The 24,770-nt window shown below is 39.6% G+C and overlaps 1 protein-coding gene across 2 annotated transcripts in view; it reads right to left on the bottom strand.

The window, feature by feature from the left end:
• Positions 1 to 24,770, bottom strand: part of hic2 (hypermethylated in cancer 2) — a 60,312-nt gene that overhangs the window by 26,117 nt on the left and 9,425 nt on the right. The window contains exon 2 of one of the 2 annotated variants that reach the window (XM_061898243.1): positions 15,992 to 16,082. The exons of the other annotated variant lie outside the window; for it this stretch is intronic. The gene's annotated coding sequence lies outside the window, so the exon portion shown is untranslated. The remainder of the gene's footprint in view (positions 1 to 15,991; positions 16,083 to 24,770) is intronic. 2 annotated transcript variants of the gene reach the window in all.

Here is a 24,770-nt window from a genome sequence, read left to right as displayed (position 1 = left end):
ATACAAACACACACATACACATACTGTATATATTATGGGTGTAACGGTACTTGTATTCGTATTGAACTGTTTCGGTAAGGGGGTATCGGTTCGGAGTTGTACCGAACGAGTTTCCACACGGACATATTAAGTAGCGTACCACACGTTGTGTAAACAATACACACCGAGGCACAACCCACGGCATGCTAGCAGCGACCGGGCTACGATAGACTGACCATACCTCCTGTTTTCAATGGCTATGTCCTCTTTTGCGGGGCTGTCCGGGTGGGGTTTCTTAAATGCCTCAAATGTCCGGCATTTTAAGTTAGGGTTGCGTGTATTTTCAATGTACGTTCGGGGTTATGAAGGGGTTAAAAACAAAACAAATTGTGCACGCAGCAGCATTCGTGAGGGAGGGGCGGAGACAGAGCGAGCGAGAGCGTTATGATAAATGCGCATGCGTCACCGGGCTTCTTATCCATAGATTTATCAGATTTTATTTTTTATTATCCATAGCAGGGGTGTCAAAAGTGAGCCTCGGAGGCCATTCGTGGCCCAGAGCTAATGTTTTAAAAGCCCACGGCACATTCTAAAAATACTATTAAAATAAACAAAAACATAACAAAAGTAAAATAAAAAAGCTTAAAAGTTAAATGTAATTTAGAAAAAGTTGCAATGTTGACTAATAAAATAAAGCTGTTTTTTATTTCAAACTGTCATTGCTCAAAACATAATATTGAGTCAAAATCAATGTTATTATGAATTATTGACCTTTCTAAAGTTCCCATTACTTCACGTCAAATATTCCACTTGGAAAAATATTTTTGGTGGAAGATTTTGCAAATTTGGTAAGTAAATAACCCCAAAATTTATATTTCGTTGTTTTCTTACTGTACCGAAAATGAACCGAACCGTGACCTCTAAACCGAGGTACATACCGAACCGAAATTTTTGTGTACCGTTACACCCCTAATATATATATATATATATATATATATATATATATATATATACACACACACACACACACACACACACACACACACACAGTTTGTTCTGAAATATGTGTACTTATATGGATATTAAATATGTGTATTGAAATTACATAAATTGGATATCGAAAGCATTACACTAACTTCAGTTTTTTATTTATTTATTAAAACTGTGTGCTATGTCACAGTGAATGTGTGACATAGCCCATTTTGTTACTGATTTGATGTGATCGTAAACACAGCTGTTTTTACAAATAATCTACGATAGCAATGCCATAAGTCTTCATATTATATTGCCTCACATGTAACACACACACACACACTCACACTCACACACTCACACACTCACTCACTCACTCACTCACTCACTCACTCACAAAATGATCACAAGCTTCCTAAATAGCTAACACCCACTCTAGCAAAAATTTCAAATTGGAAGTGTTTAGTCGCTTCAGCTAATGTGGGCTATGCTAGAAGACTGAGGCTGGCTGATACAAATCAGCTGGAGTCATTATACGGCAGGTCCAGGCCTGGGCTTGCCTTCTCGCTTTGACACTCAGGGTCTTCAACCCCTCCCCCATATCTCGCCTGCTCTCTCATTGAGCCAACCCCAACCTTCACCGATCTCCCTCAGGCATGGAGATGTAACTTAGAAAGAGTTCACACTCTCCTCCCTACATGTATTGTAACAACCCGCTCTAGAACACATGACATAGATCTGCAGTTAATCTCCCAATGTGCTACCTGGTTGTGCAGCAGTCAACCCTATAGGCGATAATGGGGGAAAGAAAAAAAGACCTCTATGGTGGTGCCAACCAGGAAGCCATATATCACTTAAGTCTCTTGCTTAACATACGCACACACCTCTGCAGGCTTTACAGTGGGGGAATTCAAGAGGCTTTCCCACCAAACTGACATAAAAGCGAGCTTGAACCAGCATATAGAAGGCAGTCCCAGGAGGGGGGAAAAGAGCCGTTCCCCATCCCCCTTATTTTCTCATCCCTGGTTCTCCCTCTCCTCCCCCCATCGCCCACATGGCTACCCGCTCTCCCTGGCCCCTCTGGTGTTGTGCTGTGCTCTGCCGGCTGGATTCCACGGAGCTGCTAATGGATTACGGGTGATCTATATGCAGCAAGGGTGAGACACGTGTAGGTCTAGCTCCTTTTCCTTTGGTGATGCTCAAGATGACCGGCTGAATACCACAGGGTCTGGGGGGGTGGTGTTGCCAATAGACCGGCACCATCATTACTGCTTCATCTGTGAACCTATATTTTGAATCCCAAATGTAGCATAAACAGGATAGATCAAGCATTACATAATGGCATCGAGTGAGTAAATGCACAAATATTGATAACCTTCCATGAGTATGTGTAGTTGGTGATGGGTTTGCACAGAGCTAGTTCCTGCAATTTTTACACAGTCCGCTAAAAGGAATGATTAGTCCTGGCAGGGAAGCTGAGAGATGCAGAGATAGCAGGGTAGGAGGGCCTAAAAGAATTATTGACCCTTAAGAAACAAGACATGCTCTGACCAAACACAGCCCCACATACCAAGTGAAGCCAGCTCTAGGGGGGGGGGATTTGACTGAAGACCAGGGTAGATGTTGCCCTTCAAGCTGCAGGCACAGGATCACCTTACCTAGCCTGCAGTTTTGACCTTTTCAAAAACAGGCTGTGACTTAATGATAGAGGGGCAGCCTCGCTCTGAAAACTCTAGAGCACCCTGCTGCTTAGCCTCAACCTTGACTTCATTCAGGCATCTAGTCTCGGGCAGACAGAGGTGTTTGCAGAGACTTGACAGGCGTGCTCCCAAAAAGTGAATTAAAGTAATGCAATTTGGCTCCTAAAACCGGTTATGGCACTGGTTTTATTTCTGTAATATGGTCACGTAACAAAATGAACAGAGCATTTTCTGACTGTTTTAAGGACGATGCGCCTTTCGATCAGCCATGATCAGTATCAGCAGATTTCAGTCAAGGAAAGCATAGGATCGGCCAGTGCTGATTAACATCTTTCAATATCCATCACAAAAAAAGATTTTCTCCACTGGATACTTTATTCAATGTTAGTGCCTGGCTGACCGACTCGGCTGTGTAGTCTATGTCCATACAAAGTGCGAAGCCACTTTCCTAGGTTAATCATACCTATGGCAGGAAATAAATTAAATTACTTACAAGTATTGTTATCGATGGAAGACAGGAGAAAGAGGCTTAACATGAAGAACAAGCAGGGGCAGACAAAAAGGTATGCTAATTGTTAAACTAGCCACTAAATGAGTTTGAAACAACACAAAGTATGTGCGCATTACACTTTAGGAAGTCAAGATGGAACAATATGTGCATGGTGACGTGAATTTAAAAAATAAACAATACAAAATAAACACAACTGTAAGTTAATAATACTAACAAAGACGGTTGTAATATTGTAGCTTAATAACTAATGACACTAGCTTCATGACATTACGATCGCACGTACAAATGTGCATGAAAACACTCCTACAGACATCACATGGGATGGTTTATTTAGTATGTAAAAATGTTTTTTGTCGCACTGTAAAACGTAGAAACGTTGCTTGGAGTGATTAATGAAGAATCCATACGAGTAGTAATGCTATGTACGGCTAGAAAAACGAACACCAATTGTATTTACTGTTAAAATATCTAGCCTAGACAGAAGGGCAATGCAGCACTGCGGTACCTGCAGTGTGCAAACTCGTCCAAAAGATGGTGGCATAGCACAAACAATAACACATCTATTGAGTGTATTTGCTTGTCTGTTTTTATTTTATTTTTTGCATTGTGGCTGTAAGCAAAGAAAAATCCATAAATTATCTGCACAGTTTTATAAAACGCAGGGTTCAAAGCTCAGGGGAAAAACCCAGTGGCGTATAGACCTGAATTTACAGTAATCTCAACTCGATCTACACTTAAATATTGAAATAGTCTCAAATTGGTTACAAAATACAAATGAAGAGTTTTTTTTTACCACTTTAACATAAATAACTTTCTGGATTAGTAAAGTTAAATTAAAGAAAATGTGTACTTGTATTGCAACATTCCATCATGCCAAATTCCATTAAGTTATAGTTTCTTCAAGTACAAAATAATAATGGTAAATATGTAAGCTATTCTTCTGGGACTCCCATTTTGTTAGCGGAGTCAGCGCTTTTTTTTCTGGCGCACTTAACAGTGCTGCATGCAAAGAGATGAACATGTAAATAAAAGTATCTCCCTAGTACGGCTGCAGTCCTTTTTTAAACGGTGATCTTCCAAGACAAATGTAATCAATAAAAATAACCGTTTCATTGAGATGTAGACAGAGCATGATCATAACGTAGTGTGGTTCAAATTGAGAACTCAATTGAGACACCTGAAACCGGTGAGTGTGAGCATAATTCTTTACCGACAATAGTTGCGATGGTTTCTTCATGTTCCCCGGAGAATTGGGTGAGCAACTTACTTTCTTTTGTTTTGTACGTACGACTTATTGTTGGCAGCTAACATAAGCATTATTCAGTGAGACACTGTTACTGCAGTTTCACGCGCAAGGCTGATCCATAATCGGGTTATCGATATTGCAAAATTTTAAAGATGTAGGAGTAGATTATTAATCGATCATACCGATTATTTTACCCAGCCCTAGTTACTGTGTATTATTGACTTTATTTTGCTCATAAAATTGCAAATAATAAAATAAAATAAGTAACAAGTTACTGCGTTATTATTACACAGCTGTCCTGTTTTTTTTTCTGATTATAATGGTTAATGGTAATTAAAATGTGTGTAGAAAAAAGAATCACTGAGTGATCTTGAATATTTTATGGTGCAAATTATTGGTATTATTATTTGTATGGCCAATGCTTCACCATAACTACAGTGCATGGTATTGGACCGATAGCCAAATTTGGATCATTACTAGTACAGTTTCCAAAACTGTAAATGAAGCAATATGTTACTGTATTGGTCAGCAGCCTTTAGAGGAAATTTTGTAATCTTTAATGGGTTTTAAAATGATTCAATTACAATAATTGAATTACAAAAAATATGCACGTATAAACATTACGGAAGCAGCAAAGTTGGGCGCCGGCCTGCTTTCAAGTCAATTTCTTACTAAGCTAAAGATATATCTTTTTTTGAACTAGTCGATTATTCAAAAACATTTGTCAAAGATCGATAGTTGCAGGTCCAGCAAACTATGGTAATGTTATGGTTCCTTTTTGCAATCGTACAATCATACATTAGAACTTGCTATAAATACACGAGGCTAATATGTGGCTAATCTCTTATAGATGATATGTAACAACATAAAACCCTGATTGGAACAACCCGAGTTAAGTGTTCATTCCTGATTCAATGGATTACATTTTTTGAGTGGTAGACTACTTACATGCCCATACTGAACACTTAAAAGGAAACTGCACTTTTTTGGAATGTTTCCTATTGTTCACAATCATTATGAGAGACAAGAAGACAACAGTTTTTTTTTTTTTCGCTTTCTAACATAAAAATCAGCTCGATCTCGGTGGCTAGCAATGTAGCTAATGGTAGCAATCAGTTCAACCGCTAAATCACTTTAAAATGCATTCAAAAACCGCCAACAATACTTAATTAACCTTTCGTAACCCGTATAACAACCAAGCTGTAGCGACATTTTTATCTTAAGAGCGAACACTGAGGTACTCTTTTTCTATCGTAGTAACTAGGGGTGTAACGGTACAATAACATTTCGGTTCGGTATGTACCTCGGTTAAGAGGTCACGGTTCGGTTCATTTTTGGTGCAGAAAGAAAAAAACTAAATATAAATTTTTTTGATTATTTATTTAACAAATTTGCTAAATCTTCCACCAAAAATATTATTCTTAATGGAATTATTGATGTGAAGTAATCGGAAACTTAGATAGGGCACTAATTCATGACAACATTGATTTTGATTCAATATTATGTTTTGAGCAATGACAGTTTGAAAGAAAAAAAACAGCTTTGTTTTATTACTCAACGTTGCAACTTTTTCTAAATTACATTTAGCCTTTAAGTTTTTTTATTTCACTTTTGTTTATTTTAATAGTATTTATAGAATGTGCCAGGGCCTTTAAAACATTAGCTGTGGGCCGTAAATGGCCTCCGGGGCACACTTTCGACACCCCTGCTATATCCATCCATTTTCTACCGCTTATTCCCTTTCGGGGTCGCGGGGGGCGCTGGCGCCTATCTCTGCTATAGATAATAAAAAATAAAATCTGATTAATCAATGGATAAAAAGCAGAGCCTGGCGACGCATGCGCGTTTATCATAACTCTCTCGCTCTTACGCTCTGCCCCTCCCTCACGAGTGTTAACGCTGAGTGCACTACTTTTGTTTTTGTTTTTAACCCCTTCTTAACCCTGAACGTACATTGAAAATACAAGCAAAACTAACTTAAAATGCCGGACATTCGAGGCATTTAAGAAACTCCCCCTGGACAGCTCCGCAAAGAGGACATATCCGGTGAAAAGAGGAGGTGTGGTCAGTCTACCATAGCCCAGTCGATGCTAGCATGCCGTGTGTTGTTGTTTTTTTGATTGATTGAAACTTGTATTAGTAGATTGCACAGTACAGTACAGTACATATTCCGTACAATCGACCACTAACACCCGAACAAGTTTTTCAACTTGTTTAAGTCGGGGTCCACGTAAATCAAATCTCATCCACCGTAATAAAAACGATCCTAAATTTTTGTTTAGTACGGTAGCATCGCTAACCCAACAAGGGACTCCTTCCAGTAGCTCCACCCACTCAGCTGATGACTTTATGCAATTCTTTAGTAAGAAAATTGAAGTCATTAGAAAGGAGATTAAAGACAATGCGTCCCAGCTACAACGGGGTTCTATTAACACTGACACGATTGTATATACGGCGGATACTGCCCTCCAAAATAGTTTCTCTCGTTTTGAGGAAATAACATTAGAGGAATTGTTACAACGTGTAAATGGAATAAAACAGACAACATGTTTACTTGACCCTCTTCCTGGGAAACTGATCAAGGAGCTCTTTGAATTATTAGGTCCATCAGTGCTAAATATTATAAACTTATCACTCTCCTCGGGCAGTGTTCCCCTAGCATTCAAAAAAGCGGTTATTCATCCTCTTCTTAAAAGACCTAACCTCGATCCTGACCTCATGGTAAATTACCGACCGGTGTCTCACCTTCCCTTTATTTCAAAAATCCTTGAAAAAATTGTTGCGGAGCAGTTAAATGAACACTTAGCGTCTAACAATCTATGTGAAACCTTTCAATCCGGTTTCAGGGCAAATCACTCCACGGAGACAGCCCTCGCAAAAATGACTAATGATCTATTGCTACCGATGGATTCTGATGCGTCATCTATGTTGCTGCTCCTCGATCTTAGCGCTGCTTTCGATACCGTCGATCATAATATTTTATTAGAACGTATCAAAACACGAATTGGTATGTCAGACTCAGCCCTGTCTTGGTTTAACTCTTATCTTACTGATAGGATGCAGTGTGTCTCCCATAACAATGTGACCTCGGACTACGTTAAGGTAACGTGTGGAGTTCCCCAGGGTTCGGTCCTTGGCCCTGCACTCTTCAGCATCTACATGCTGCCGCTAGGTGACATCATACGCAAATACGGTATCAGCTTTCACTGTTATGCTGATGACACCCAACTCTACATGCCCCTAAAGCTGACCAACACGCCGGATTGTAGTCAGCTGGAGGCGTGTCTTAATGAAATTAAACAATGGATGTCCGCTAACTTTTTGCAACTCAACGCCAAAAAAACGGAAATGCTGATTATCGGTCCTGCTATACACCGAACTCTATTTAATAATACAACTCTAACATTTGACAACCAAACAATTAAACAAGGCGACACGGTAAAGAATCTGGGTATTATCTTCGACCCAACTCTCTCCTTTGAGGCACACATTAAAAGCGTTACTAAAACGGCCTTCTTTCATCTCCGTAACATCGCTAAAATTCGCTCCATTCTGTCCACTAAAGACGCTGAGATCATTATCCATGCGTTTGTTACGTCTCGCCTCGACTACTGTAACGTATTATTTTCGGGTCTCCCCATGTCTAGCATTAAAAGATTACAGTTGGTACAAAATGCGGCTGCTAGACTTTTGACAAGAACAAGAAAGTTTGATCACATTACACCTGTACTGGCTCACCTGCACTAGCTTCCTGTGCACTTAAGATGTGACTTTAAGGTTTTACTACTTACGTATAAAATACTACACGGTCTAGCTCCATCTTATCTTGCCGATTGTATTGTACCGTATGTCCCGGCAAGAAATCTGCGTTCAAAGGACTCCGGCTTATTAGTGATTCCCAAAGCCCAAAAAAAGTCTGCGGGCTATAGAGCGTTTTCCGTTCGGGCTCCAGTACTCTGGAATGCCCTCCCGGTAACAGTTCGCGATGCCACCTCAGTAGAAGCATTTAAGTCTCACCTTAAAACTCATTTGTATACTCTAGCCTTTAAATAGACTCCCTTTTTAGACCAGTTGATCTGCCGTTTCTTTTCTTTTTCTTCTATGTCCCACTCTCCCGTGTGGAGGGGGTCCGGTCCGATCCGGTGGCCATGTACTGCTCGCCTGTGTATCGGCTGGGGACATCTCTGCGCTGCTGGTCCGCCTACGCTTGGGATGGTTTCCTGCTGGCTCCGCTGTGAACGGGACTCTCGCTGCTGTGTCTTGGATCCTCTTTGGACTGGACTCTCGCGACTGTGTTGTATCCATTGTGGATTGAACTTTCACAGTATCATGTTAGACCCGCTCGACATCCATTGCTTTCCTCCTCTCTAAGGTTCTCATAGTCATCATTGTCACCGACGTCCCACTGGGTGTGAGTTTTCCTTGCCCTTATGTGGGCCTACCGAGGATGTCGTGGTGGTTTGTGCAGCCCTTTGAGACACTAGTGATTTAGGGCTATATAAGTAAACATTGATTGATTGATTGAATTAATGGTGCCTCGATGTGCACTGTTTACTCAACGTGCGGTGCGCTACTTATAAGTCTGTGATGTTCGGTACAAGTCCGAACCAAACCGAAACCCCCATACCGAAACGGTTCAATACAAATACACGTACCGTTACACCCCTAGTAGTAACATATCGGCATGCTAAGGTATTAGCCCTAAAAGCCAACTACAGCAAGAGATAAGCTAGCTTCCACAACAACACAAAACGCGTTTGAGGTTGTAATGCACAACCCTGCGATACGACACCAATTTTTACTGACTGAAAAACATGAGGAGGAGTTCAAGTACCTAGGAGTCTTGTTCACGAGTGGGGGGAGAGTGGATCGTGAGATCGACAGGCGGATCGGTGCGGCGTCTTCAGTATTGCGGACGTTGTACCGATCCGTTGTGGTGAAGAAGGAGCTGAGGCGGAAGGCAAAGCTCTCAATTTACCGGTCGATCTACGTTCCCATCCTCACCTATGGTCATGAGCTTTGGGTCATGACCGAAAGGATAAGATCACGGGTACAAGCGGCCGAAATGAGTTTCCTCCGCCGTGTGGCGGGGCTCTCCCTTAGAGATAGGGTGAGAAGCTCTGCCATCCGGGAGGAACTCAAAGTAAAGCCGCTGCTCCTCCACATCGAGAGGAGCCAGATGAGGTGGTTCGGGCATCTGGTCAGGATGCCACCCGAACGCCTCCCGAGGGAGGTGTTTAGGGCAAGTCCAACCGGTACGAGGCCACGGGGAAGACCCGGGACACGTTGGGAAGACTATGTCTCCCGGCTGGCCTGGGAACGCCTCGGGATCCCCCAGGAAGAGCTAGACGAAGGGGCTGGGGAGAGGGAAGTCTGGGCTTCCCTGCTTAGGCTGCTGCCCCCGCGACCCGACCTCGGATAAGCGGAAGAAGATGGATGGATGGATGGATGAAAAACATGAACAATCATATTACAGTAACTGTTAAGTTTTAGCCCACATTTCATGTTTTGTTTGTACACAGCTGTAGTTGTACTAACAGGCATGGCGTGCAGCATGTATCACCATTGATTTTAAAGTCACTCATTTGATGTTCAGTTGTTCGTCTGGTCCGGCATTTCCTGTTGATTTTAGTCTAAGTAGCTTGGCTCAAAGTTCCATATTCATAGCGTCAAAATCGCTTTCATCCCCCTCTTCCATTTGCTCCAACGTCTCACTCTTCCTTTGTGCTCGCTGCTATTAGCAGCATCATATTTAACTTCCAATGTATAAGGTTGTAAATCCTCATTTGTCCAAAATATAGTCGTCTTCTTTGTCTATTATCAAGTCTGCTATGATTAGAAAACCCACTTGTGTTCGATTCAGGAAGTAGAAACGCACACGTTGCCAGAAATCAGACGTGCGCTGCTATGAAAACAGAAATCAATGCGCGGGGGGAAATTAAAATGATTAAAATTCTGTAAATATTGTACATATTACATAGTGTTATGAACTTGTCCGTTAGTACATTATATACAGACCTGCACTGTGTAAATAAAATGGAGGGTTTTGAAATTATTTTTAGAGGTCTTTGAAGGCTACAACAGTGACTCCCATTAGCCGCATCTTTCAAGTATTTTTTTTTTAATCATTTAAAATCCTTAAAAAAAGGATGCTTGTTCTTGTGTATCATAATGATTGTGAATGATAGGTTAAATTCCAAAAGAATTGCAGTTCCCTTTTAAAATACATACCTTTTACGTTCAGGCTCCGACCCCAAATTTCCATGGGATACGTAACGGCAGCAGAATGGCCATCCACCATCCGGGCAATCTCAATTGCCCCTTTGTTGCATTAATATAGCGCCGAGATCTCAAACTCAGGCGTAATCATGTGATAAGAGTTGTAATAAAGCAAACCACCAACTGTTTAGTACTTCCAGAGGAACTGATGCAAATAAACTTGGTCATGCCATTTACGGCTGCTAAACGGCAATACCGCGGAACGTCTCGAGGTTTGCCGTCCATCAATACCCACAGAATGGCACTGACTTGACTCGACTCGTGGAAAAGACAACAGTTTTTCTTTGCAGAATGACCACCTTGATTCTTTTTTTGTAGCAAGCAACAACAGTACAGTAACAACAACCCTGGCAAGTGTCGTACACACGCATAATCTGAAACAAATATAGGCTTGGGCCGATAACACGTTTTGTTTTGCGATATATTGACCAACAAACCATTGCCGATAAACGATATTATTACCATTCATTTTCTGAGACCAATTTAACCACCAATGTAATGAAAATACATAATAATAATGGAAGTATACCCTTTCAAATGCAATGAACTTGTGATTTTCAAATATTTCAACTTTGTACTTTGTACTGTAAATTTTAAATACCAAGTTACGATCTGTAATTAAGATTTTGCACAACCAAACTCAATAAAATAAGTTCTGTCTCTGTTAAGAAGGGATTTGGGGACTGTCAAATGTGCACAACCAAAACATACAAAACGGCGAGTTATTGTGACCAAAATGATTACTTAAACACACGTTAAAATCTTTTAACAAAGTTTTATTTTTTAATAACTAATATCAATAGCCAAAATAAATAGCCACACAATATACTTTCTTGGCAAAGGAAATGTCAAATATTGTTCTGGCTTCATAAAAGCAATATTTTTATTTGTGTGATTTAGTATATTTATGTTTTTCCATTTTAAATGCATCAGTTGTTTCACTTCCGGTTTATGTAACGTCAAACTATTTCACTTCCTTTTGAACGGAGTCCGTGTCTGTCTGTTTCAACTTGTCGAGTTTATTGCTCATTTTGTCCAAAAATAGCACGTCCTCTATGTTTAATTTGAATACTGTGGCTCCGTTGTTTGGACAGCAATGTGTTTCTACAAGTTTAGTTTGAAGAAGACGTTAAAGTTTGTTGTTGACATGTTAGCATTTGAGCTAGCAAGCAAGCTAGTGCCAGTCCGTCCCTATTAAACTGCATATATGAATGATTGTTTTTCAAACATTATAATTCAATGCCGTAAGACCAACTGTCAGGAGTTTTAAAGCGGTTATTATTACTATTGTTTATCTGTAGTTCAAACGCCTATAGCCGCAGAAACCGATGCAAAAGAGTGACTGCTGTTGCAGACTGTCTTGCTCGCCAAACACACACATTGAAAAAAAACAAATTTCAAAACGAAGCATGCTGCTTGAAACAAAAGAGTCAAAGACACTAAATGAAGGACAAGATGATTCACCCCGTTCTTTTCATTCCGCTAGAGCACAAACGTGCGCAGCTCCTGAAACTGATGAAGAGCTTGAATACTCTTGAATCATGCACATGGCGATTTATCGATGCTGAAAAACTTACCGACTTAATTTTCATTGAAATGTCCTATCGAATATCGTCCTAAGCCTAATTGAACTCCCACTAACCACTTCCCTGTTTCCGCATCAGCAGGTATCTGTTAAATGATTATTTAAATGTTGGACCTCTAGAATCAGCATGTCCTCATCCATTTGTGTCAACAAGGTGAAATTAAGTCTGAAAACCTTTGACAAATTGACTTCAGGTTTGTCCCCATCCAATGTTTCAAAGTGTAAAATACACTGCCTTGAAAACGGAGTATTTTCTTTCCCTAAATAAACCGGATCATTTGATTTGTTTGTTCATGACTTCCGGTCCAACACAAACAGATATTAGCAAAATATAACCGCTGTGTTGCAGCGACAGGTAAATATAGAACCACTACATATATTTAGCGCAGGGCAGGCGGTGGAGACTGACACATTGACTTAAATAAAAACGGAAAGAGTCCGCCGCTATATCAGGACAGTTCCGCTGCTGTTACGCATCCAGGGAAAATTTAGGGTGAGGTGCCAATGTCACGTAAATCTAAAAAAAAATGTTTGTCTCAATTTCCTGTTAACAAAAATAGTGCACCTCAGAATAGCAACCTTTTTCAAACTCCAATATATTTAAACATTAAAAGACAGCACTACAAACTTCATACGTTGAAGGTTACGGAATGAGCAGTGGGCTGTGGCACTAATCTCTAGAACAGAGGATTGGGAGCCCAGCGAGAGGGCAGAGGTGAGGCAAAGTCCTGTGGCGCAATAACAAAACACACCCTACTACTGTGAAAGGTCATCTGTTAACATCCAATAGAAAAGTCAGAGACGAAAATAACAAAAACAGTCAACTTTAATGGTCTGGTTAGTCAATTCGTTGGTAAACTATATCAGTGATCCCATTCTGTAGAAAAGATGTTCAAAACAGACATGTGCAGGAAAACAGCCTATCATTGCACAAATGTAGAAGACCTTAGTGCACACACATATCACAGTCATGGAGACAGTGCACGCACGCACACACCACAGTATACCGGTGGGCAGAACGAGTGGGGGAAGGGTTTGGGGGACGGTACAAAGCCAGTTTGAAATACAAACTGAGCAACCACCTCTGAGCCATCTCAACATGGCCAACATGGGGCTTCATGCGGGCAAGGCTGAACCAGTCAGGACTGAAGGCAGGTATTGCAATAATCAAGGTTTCAGTTCACTCGGTTTCTCGTGAATCAAAAGAAGGCTCCCAATGAGGAGATTAAAGGGGAACGGTCCAAGGTGTAACCCCCCTTCCGCCCAAATGCAGCTGGGGTAAGCTCCAGTCACCCTGAGAGGGACAAGCGGTAGGTAATGGATGGATGCACTTTTTTGGGAGTTCAAGCATTATAACCATGGATTTTTTTTTTTGATGCAATGTAGAATATAATAAAATCTTTAAAGGCCTACTGAAATGAGATTGTCTTATTTAAACGGGGATAGCAGGTCCATTCTATGTGTCATACTTGATCATTTCGCGATATTGCCATATTTTTGCTGAAAGGATTTAGTACAGAACATCCTCGATAAAGTTCGCAACTGTCGGTGTTAAGAGAAATGCCCTGCCTCTACCGGAAGTCACAGACGATGACGTCGCAAGTGTGGGGGCTCCTCACATATTCACATTGTTTTTAATGGAAGCCTCCAACAAAAAGTGCTATTCGGACCGAGAAAACAACAATTTCCCAATTAATTTGAGCGAGTATGAAAGACTTGTGTTTGAGGATATTGAAAGCGACGGACTAGAAAAAATAAATAAAATAAAAATAAACAAGTTAAAAGAAAAAAAAATGCGATAGCATTGGGACATATACTGATGTTTTTAAACACATTTACTAGGATAATTCTGGGAAATCCCTTATCTTTCTATTGTGTTGCTAGTGTTTTAGTGAGTTTAATATTACCTGATAGTCGGAAGGGTGTCTCCACGGGTGTGTTGACGCCAATGTCTCAGGGAAGTCGACGGCAGCTATGGACGGCCCAAGCTCAGCTTTTCTCCAGTAAGAAGAGACTTTTTAACCACAATTTTCTCACCGAAACCTGCTGGTTGACATTTGGTCTGGATTCATGTTCGCTTGACCGCGCTCTGATCCATAGTAAATTTTCACGTCCGGGAATTTTAAACAAGGAATCACCGTGTGTTTGGGTGGCTAAAGCTTTCCAACTCCATCTTTCTACTTTGACTTCTCCAATTTCAATTGAACAAATTGCAAAAGTTTCAGCAACACAGATCTCCAAAATACTGCTTAATTATTCCGTTAAAGCAGACGACATTTAGCTGTGTGTGTGCGTAGCGCTCATACTTCCGAAAAACCCGTGACATCTTGCGTACACATCACAACGTTTTCAAGACGAAACTCCCGGGAAATTTAAAATTGTAATTTAGTAAACTAAAAAGGCCGTATTGGCATGTGTTGCAATGTTAATATTTCATCATTGATGTAAAAACTATCAGACTGCGTGGTGGGGAGTAGTGGGTTTCAGTAGGCCTACTGAAACCCACTTCAGTAATTATATATTAAGTCTCCAATATGTCTGCCACCATCAGGGTAGTGTAAATAAAAAATATGTTAACAGAAATAACCTCAAACTTGTTCACCAAAAGGGGTTTAGGAAGGATGGCAAAACCTGCGCCAGCTGCAGAAACTCATGTACGTTTTTTAAGAACCCCCCTATGGTTTGCTTAGGAGGCGTGGCTACCATGCAGGTACACTCTCAAAGGTTTATAGTCAGACAAATGGTCAATGACTTATGACCAATTTGTTGCAAAGTCCTAGATGTCCCCCTAAAGATACTTTTCATTAAAAAGTCAGACATTTATCAACCAGTTTTGCTCATATTTTACAGAAATTAGTCGAGCTGCAGCTATGAATTATTTTAGTAATTTAGTAATTTATTGATCCAGTTTGTATGATTGATTGGATGGAAGAAACTTAGCCTGAAAGCATATTTAAGAAAAAAATGGTTTAAAGTGGTCCATCCATCCATTTTCTACCGTTTGTCCCTTTCGGGACCGCGGGGGGTGCTGGAGCCTATCTCAGCTGCATTCGGGCAGTATGTGGGGTACACCCTGGATAAGTCGCCACCTCATAATGAAAAAACTTCTGTAACCTGTTTGCAGCTGTTTTTGTGTAATTGGGATTCAAATTCTGAATCCTGAAAATTTGAAATCAAACCATGGAGGCATGCCGGAGATATGAATGAAACAATTTTGCCTCTTTTGATATAATGTGATGTTGTGTCAACGAATGTCTCCGTACATGGTAGGAGTTAACCCAAAAAGCTTTGCGTATGTCAACCATTTTTAATTAGTTGTTATCCAAAGTTGTAGTCACCAAGTTCCTTAGTCAACACCAGAGTTGGCGAGCCACCATATTCTTTTGAAAAGTTTGTGTTAAGCAGTTGTGTGTCAGAGAAGCCTACGTAAACATGCAAGGGGCAGGGTTGAGCCAAAGGGAATGAATGCCTTGTGGGGCAGAGTCAGGGGCAGAGGAGAGCAAATGGCCATAAAAAAAACACATCAAAAGATACCTGTATGGCGGTATTAAAATATATTGATATTAACTAGAATACCGGTATACCGTCCAGCCCTTATGCTAAACCAACTTATTTTACCTGTTGGCCCCAATTTTTGTGTATTTAAGACCCTGATAAATCACAAAACTTTGAAGTCAAACCACAGAGGCACGGCAGAGATATTCATAAGACAATCTTACCATCCCCCTTACTTGCTCCAAACGAGCCGCTTGGAAGTTCCTTATTTTTCTTTATCGTCTTGTTGTAGGGCATACTCTGCTCTTGCCATTTCTAAAACAAAAAGTAGCGTTCGAACATATGTCAGTAGGCCCAATATGGAAGCGCTAAAAACTGAAAAATGGCTGACAGGGGGAACATGCAGTCAAAATGGAGGCACTTAAAGGCCTAATGAAATGAGATTTTCTTATTTAAACGGGGATAGCAGATCCATTCTATGTGTCATACTTGATAATTTTGCGATATTGCCATATTTTTGCTGAAAAGATTTAGTAGAGAACATCCACGATAATGTTCGCAACTGGAGAAAAGCCCTGCCTCTACCGGAAGTCGCAGACGATGACGTCACATGATAATGGTTCCTCATATATTAGCATTGATTTTAATGGGAGCCTCCAACAAAAACAGCTATTCAGACCAAGAAAACGACAATTTCCCCATTAATTTGAGCGAGGATAAAAGATTCATGTTTGAGGATATTGATAGCGACGGACTAGTAGTGGGTGGGTAGTAGTGGGTTTCAGTAGGCCTTTAACGTATGGTGTTTTCCACTTGTACTGGGAAGTCGGAATTTCCGAGTTCCTTGTCTGAATTTCAACTGGAACGCTCCTCGAGGTCGGATTTCCGACTCGGAAAGTCGGACAATTCACACACCCCACAAGTTTGTTTCAAATATGGCTGCTCTGAATGCAAACAATGATACCCGCTTCTATATCCGTAATTAGCACTTCCAATTAGTTTTTGTTGCATTAATTTAGCCATATACAATGTATTGTTGTAGGTTTATATATTGCAACCTCACAGTAGGGCTGGGCGATATATCGGGTATACTCGATATATCGCGGGTTTGTCTCTGTGCGATATAGAAAAAGACTATATCGTGATATTAGAGTACACGTTCTCACGCAGTTGCTTTTAGCTGCAGGCATTACAGTTCAGGCGTTTCTCACTCGTTCTTGTCTCTCCATCTCAACGTCATACGCGCTCGCGGAGCAGAGAGGCAGAGACATGGCTAACGTTAGCTGTGATGCTAGCGGTGCGGTGCGAGTGGCAAATACGAGAGAAAGAAGGTGCGAATCTGGTAACAATTGGAGTAAGAATTAATTCCCAAGAAAAACAGCAGGGGGTCCATCGTCTAGCGCTGGTTTGGCTTCACGCGGGAAGATGTTGAAGATTCATCCATCCAACCATTTTCTAATGCTTATTCCCTTTTGAGGTCACGGGGGGGCCTGGTGCCTATCTTAGCTACAATTGGGCGGAAGGCAGGGTACACCCTGGACAAGTCGCCACCTCATCCCAGTGCAAGATGTTGAACAGAATACCGTAATATGTCTAGTATGCGGCAAAAGCGTTACTACAAAAAAGTAGCACCACTGCTAATGTGTTGCATAATTTGAAAAGTCACCCGCTAGAGAATGAAGAAAGCTTGAAACTCGGAATGTCAACATCTTCATTCGGTGCCACACACACAAAATTTCCAGATCAACACCGTATGAAAAAATAGTCTACAACAGAAGGAGATAACGTCCACAGTAAACTACTACATAGCGAAGGACATACACTATTTGATTTCCTATTATGCGGCTCATTTTTCACAGGGATTGAAATATCTTGTATGACATCATGCACAAAAGAGAACTTTTTTGTTTTTAACTATTGTAGTGGCGTTCTGTACAAAAAGTGCACTTTAATTTAGTGTTGTTTTGATATGTCATCTTAGTGACATCATGCACAAAAGTGCACTAATAGCTTGTTTTCAAATGTCTCTGACATTACTGCACCTTATGTTTTGAAATGACATGAATGTTTGTGCCACTGCTTAATAACTGTTTAATAAATACAGTTTTGGTAAATTGATTGAGTTGTGATTTCCCTCTCTGCATGCATGAAAGTTTAAAATGAGAATATGTTAATGCAGTATGAACAAGAATGTTTTAATGAAGACAGAATCATCATACTGTTGTGATTATATGCATCAAGTGTTAATATATCGAGATATATATAGTGTATCAAGACATGGCCTATAAATATTGAGATATTAATAAAAGGCCATATCGCCCAGCCCTACCTCACGGTAGTGTAAACTACATATATTTTATGTGGTATGTACGCTGTACATCACTAGCAATAGCATCTCTGTTTTCTCTTCATCCACCATGTTTGAAAGTTGCAAAAAGAGTGCCTATGTTCCCATAAGTTGTTTGTATTCAGACGCAAAAATATCTTTCATGGATGTGGCTATCTTGAGTTCCGACATGACTGGAACGCTCATAACTCAGCTGTGAAATAATTTCCAGCTCCCACTTCCCAGGTAAATGGAACGCAGCGTAAGACCACCAACAAAACGGCGCATCTGAAAGATAGGGTCAAAAAGCGGCTTGAAGATGGTCTATAAAACATAATCTATGCAAAAATTTGGCCCCAAAAAAACACCATTACACGAAAGTGTTTTAAATGTTAAAAAAGTCATAATACGAGCATTTTAAATAAAAAATTCTGCTTGCAATAACAATTATATAACCATTATTTTTTTGTAATACACTTCATCAACATTACATTTGCACTTAACATATGTAAATGTATTGATTGGTTGTACGGTATACCGGTATTAGTGTTGTACCGCGATACTAATGAATCAAATTTTGGCATATACCGCCTCTGATATTTTTGTACCGGTACCAAAATATTTGTATTTGGACAACATTAATTGAACATTTAAAATTAAAAAAACTGTTCAACTGTTCGTCACCACAAAGATCACAGAAGCTACGCACCGCCACTCATGTACTCTATATTGCAGTGGCTGTGCAGAAACTATGGCCGCCTAATCAAGGTTACAAGCACTGCGTGCGGTCCTGAATTTTAGATTTTTTTAGTTGTACTCAAAGAATTATTCAATGCAACATAAAGTAAATAAAAAAATATTTCTAATCAAATGAATAACCCAATAGTTGTGCTTGTTAGCCCTCTAAATGTTATGAGGTGATTTGACTGATCACCCTAAAGTTAAAGTTAGTATTACACAGCGTGAGATATTTTAAATCCATCTGACTTATAAAGTCGGCCTTTGGGGTTTAATAACAAGCAACAAAGTACGGGTTCATGTTTTGACAAACATTCACCTTTTTTATTTTCATCAATTCAAGAGTCAACGCATTAGTTTACACAAGTCCTTCTCAAATAGTGGTGCAGGCCCCTAGGCCAGGGTGTGTGAGCTCGGGGAACATGCTTTTTTTGTCGTACCAGTATATGATGAAGCATATATAGCACTTGGCTTCACCAGGGAGACGAGGAAAGACCGGTTTGTTGTTTCGTTTTGTCTAGCTTATTCCCCAAAAAATGTGCCATAGTACGCCGACTGGTACATCAACAAAAGTATCCTGACAGGTAGGATGGTAGAGGTCAGATGCTTTAAAGTACCAGTAGAGTGGAAAAACAAGTTGCCTCTATATTGAAGCTACTATCATACAGCTGTATATCTGTTGTATGACACCGAAAGACTTCCAATATTTTCAAGTAAATGGATATGATCATAATAGTATCAATCTCTCAGAGATTCCTGAGCCAATTTGAGAAATAATGAGTAAACAGCTCACGTCATCGCGTGACGTCTAGGTGGGAACCATAGATCCTTTCATCACCAACGATGCAATTCATGCAGACTTTGTGAGAGACTTTGGGAAAAATTATGATCCATGAACTTATATTGTTGATCCTGAATAGAAGGAAAATGCTCTAAGAGTATTAGAAGTCCGCTAAACAGATCCAGCTTAAGTGAAACAATAGCATCATGTAGCACTATTGCTAAGTGCTAAACAAGAAATTTAAACTACAAAAATAATTAAATAGCTTACTGTACAATGCTTGCTCTTACTTTGATATCGACTGACAGGATGTCCATATCTTCCAGTTTATATAAAGCAGTAATCATTATGCAAACGAAGGGTTAAGAAGGAAAAGTCTCCCTGCAGACACGGTCTTCGGTTGTGTGTGTTCGTCTTCATCTCCGGGTAGAAACTGAATGTCACAGATCAACAACTTCTAGATTTATGGCTAAATCCTCCTGACATTAAGATGAAAGGCATGGTTAATAATCTAGAAATACTTTGACGAGCCGTGACGCGATGATGCAGGAGCAGCAGGACATTACGGCTAGCCTACAGTAAAGCAGCAGATAGAAAAAAAAGTGTTTGCCTGCATTAGCGCTTATAATAAAATCAATAATATTTGGTTAATATTCAGGTCCCGATATGTATAGAGTATTGTTGGTGGGTTTAGGATGGTTATTTAGAGGGTTTTGTGGGCGGAATAGAGAGCCCCCATTTGACTACATTGTTAGCGGTCTTATTTATTTATTTACGACTTAGAATGCATTAAAAAAAAAACATGTTAATGTCTTATATAGGGATTGTAAATGATAGACAACACATTTGTCTAATTTTTGCATATTTCAAGTATGACTGATTTGATATTATGGACAGCATGCAGAAGTGTTACTCCAGAACGTGTGACATTTTGTGATGTTTACACAGTATTTTCACATACTTTGGGGATTGTAAATACAATTGGATGCGGTTTAATGGATAGTATGAAACAAAACTAATCATATAAAGTCAACTTCTATTTCCACTCTACTGGTAGTTTAAACTGAGTCAATCTATACTGCTTGGTAGAAACGAAGCTTTTTAGACCTTTTTCCTTTGGTTTAATAAAAATGCTGCCTACAGTTTACGCTCTTGACTCATTCCAACACCTGGTTCACAGCATCTGTGATGAAACTAATTTAATTCTGCAGGAGAAGGAACATGATTTAATTGCTGAATATAAATGCATACAGCTCTCAGTGCTGCATGCCTGAAGAGGGAAATGCATGCATTACAGTATCTCTTCACTGCAGGGAGGGTCAAAGCCTTCCAATTAAGACTCATTTCATGTGTCAGGCAGTTCAGCCATGCTGCAGACAAACAAGTACTGCCCAGGGTGCAGCGGAATGAATAGAGCCCCTTCCATTTCATCACAAGAGGGGGGCCAATGGCCGCTGCGTACCCCATATGTGCCAGTGTTTTGTAGCCGGCCGGGAAAGACAAGAGAAGACTTTCTCCATCCCACATGACAGATCTACAAGTCTATTCATCCCGCAGATACATTGGGGGAAAGTGTATATATAAATTAAAAGATTCAGTAGTTTGTTAAAGCACAGAGATTTATTTCTACATGGACCGTAAGGAAGTGTCAAGAGTTCAAAGCCTTTAGTAAAACAATTCAGCTAAACAGGCCATCAATTAATGTGCTCTTTACACTAAGGGCTCACTGGAAGTAACCTCACTAATGAGTCCAAAACAAAGTACACGCCCACAAATTCACCTTTTAAATTGTGGCTTGTACACTATAAAGCTAGTTCTGATTCTTTCAATCCTATTGTTTGTGTATATATATATATATATATATATATATATATATATATATATATAAATAGTACTTTATTGATTCTTTCAGAGATATATACAGTGGGGCAAAGTATTTAATCAGCCATCGATTGTGCAAGTTCTCTCACGTAAAATGATGACAAAGGTCTGTAATTTCGTTCATAGGTACACTTCAACTGTGAGAGACAGAATGTGAAAAAAAATCCAGGAATTCAAAATGTAGGAATTTTAAAGAATTTATTTGCAAATTATTGTGGAAAATAAGTATTTGATCAACCATTCAAAGCTCTCACTGATGGAAGGAGGTTTTGGCTCAAAATCTCACGATATATGGCCCCATTCATTCTTTCCTTAACACGGATCAATTGTCCTGTCCCCTTAGCAGAAAAACAGCCCCAAAGCATGATGTTTCCATCCCCATGCTTCACAGTAGGTGTGGTGTTCTTGGAATGCAACTCAGTATTCTTCTTCCTCCAAACACGACGAGTTGAGTTTATACCAAAAAGTTACATTTTGGTTTCATTTGACCACATGACATTCTCCCAATCCTCTGCTGTATCATCCATGTGCTCTCTGGCAAACTTCAGACGGGCCTGGACATGCACTGGCTTAAGCAGGGGGACACATCTGGCACTGCAGGATTTGATTCCCTGTCGGCGTAGTGTGTTATTGATGGTAACCTTTGTTACCTTGGTCCCAGCTCTCTGCAGGTCATTCACCAGGTCCCCCCGTGTGGTTCTGTAATTTTTGCTCACCGCTCTCATGATCATTTTGACCCCTTGGGATGAGGAATATCGTGCAAAAGTCCACTCATGTCAGCAATTCAACTTCAAATGTAAACTAATAATTGATATAAACTCATTATATGCAACGTGAAATATGGCAAGCCGTTTCATTTATATATATATATATATATATATATATATATATATATATATATATATATATATATATATATATATATATATATATATATATATATATGTATATATCCTGCGTGGAGCCCCAGATCGAAGGAGATTATCAGTGGTCTTGTATGTCTTCCATTTTCTGATAATTGCTCCCAGAGTTGATTTTGTCACACCAAGCTGCTTGCCTATTGTAGATTCACTCTTCCCAGTCTGGTGCAGGTGTACAAATCTTTTCTTGGTGTCCTTCGACAGCTCTTTGGTCTTGGCCATAGTGGAGTTTGGAGTCTGACTGTTTGAGGCTGTGGACAGGTGTCTTTTATACAGATAACCAGTTTAAACAAGTGCGATTAATACAGGTAATGAGTGGAGGACAGAAGAGCTTCTTAAAGAAGTTACAGCTCTGTGAGAGCCAGAGATCTTCCTTGTTTGAAGTGACCAAATACTTATTTTCCACAGATAAATTCTTTAAAATTCCTACAATGTGAATTCCTGGATTCTTTTTCACATTCTGTCTCTTACAGTTGAAGTGTACCTATGATGAAAATTACAGACCTCTGTCATCATTTTAAGTGGGAGAACATGCACAATCGGTGGCTGACTAAATACTTTTTTGCCCCACTGTATATACACATATATATATATATATATATATATATATATATATATATATATATATATATATATACACACACACACACACACACACACACACGTATGTATGTATGTATGTATGTCTGTATGTATGTCTGTATGTATACATATACTGTGGGGCAAAAAAGTATTTAGTCAGCCACCGATTGGGCAAGTTCTCCCACTTAAAATGATGACAGAGGTCTGTAATTTTCATCATAGGTCACTTCAACTGTGAGAGACAGAATGACCAGTTGAGTTTATACCAAAATGGATACATGGATGATACAGCAGAGGATTGGGAGAATGTCATGTGGTCAGATGAAACCAAAATAGAACTTTATGGTATAAACTCAACTCGTCGTGTTTGGAGGAAGAAGAATACTGAGTTGCATCCCAAGCACACCAAACCTACTGTGAAGCATGGGGGTGGAAACATCATGATTCGGGGCTGTTTTTCTGCTAAGGGGACAGGACGATTGATCCGTGTTAAGGAAAGAATGAATGGGGCCATGTATCGTGAGATTTTGAGCCAAAACCTCCTTCCATCACTGAGAGCTTTGAATGGGTGACCAAATACTTATTTTCCACCATAATTTACGAATAAATTCTTTAAAATTCCTACAATGTGAATTCCTGGATTTTCTTTTCACATTCTGTCTCTCACAGTTGAAGTGTACCTACGATGAAAATTACAGACCTCTGTCATCATTTTAAGTGGGAGAACTTGCCCAATCGGTGGTTGACTAAATATTTGTTTGCCCCACTGTGTGTGTATATATATATATATATATATATATATATATATATATATATATATATATTACACACACAAACAAAAAAGGGCTGTATACACAATGGAAGGTTTTAAGGATGACTGAAGGCATGTGATCATATACCCATTTGCAACAGTCACGGACATTCAAATGCAGCACTACTGCAAAAGGACACATGACAGGCAGCTTGAACCTCATTTTGTGAACCAAAAATACTTTGTCTTCTTGGTACAGGCTTAATAACAACATGTAATTATAGCATGGTAATTTCAAATTCTGTGCAGTACACAAACAGATATATCTAAACGAAAGAAACAAAATGTGTGTAAAAATACCAATAAAAAAGATCAAAATTACCTTTGTATTTCTCAACCCGTACCTTTGATAGTTTTGAAGAGATTTCAATTTTTCACCAAAGTAGTTCTTAACGAACAGTTCATTCGTAATTAATAATACAATTAACAAGTATAAGTCCTAACTTCTACATCAAAACAGAATGCAAAAGTGTTTTTTTGCCTCGCAAACGTTTTTGAAGTTTTAAAAATGGTTAACTACCGGAAACGTAAAAACATAACCTTAAAAGTGACATGCGTATTTTTTTTCTAATGACGCGTATCGTTCAAAATCCGTAGACAAGCACACATTTTTCTTTTTTTAAATGTATACTAACTAGTAAATAAATGTGTTTAAAAGTCCACTTAAAATGGAGCTTATAGGAGCCACTCTATTCCGCCTATAAATCACTCTCCAAAACATTCCCGAACACCTCCATTAAGATTTTATATACATGCACTAAGTATATATGTAATGTAATAACAGGCACATTCATAACATACCATATTTACGAATTTTGCTCATTTTAAACATACTACACCACATTAGTTTAAAGAACGCATCACAATGTTTGTTTTTTCCTTCAACATCAAAGTCTGTTGTCACTAAAATGCCGACTGCCAGGATGTTCATACGGGTGTGGAACCAAGTGCAGACCAAGCGACA

Source organism: Nerophis ophidion, linkage group LG01, assembly GCF_033978795.1.
Source record: "Nerophis ophidion isolate RoL-2023_Sa linkage group LG01, RoL_Noph_v1.0, whole genome shotgun sequence".
NCBI lineage: Eukaryota > Metazoa > Chordata > Actinopteri > Syngnathiformes > Syngnathidae > Nerophis > Nerophis ophidion.
The sequence above is the reverse complement of the archived record's forward strand: the minus strand, read 5'-3'. Positions and strand labels throughout refer to the sequence as shown.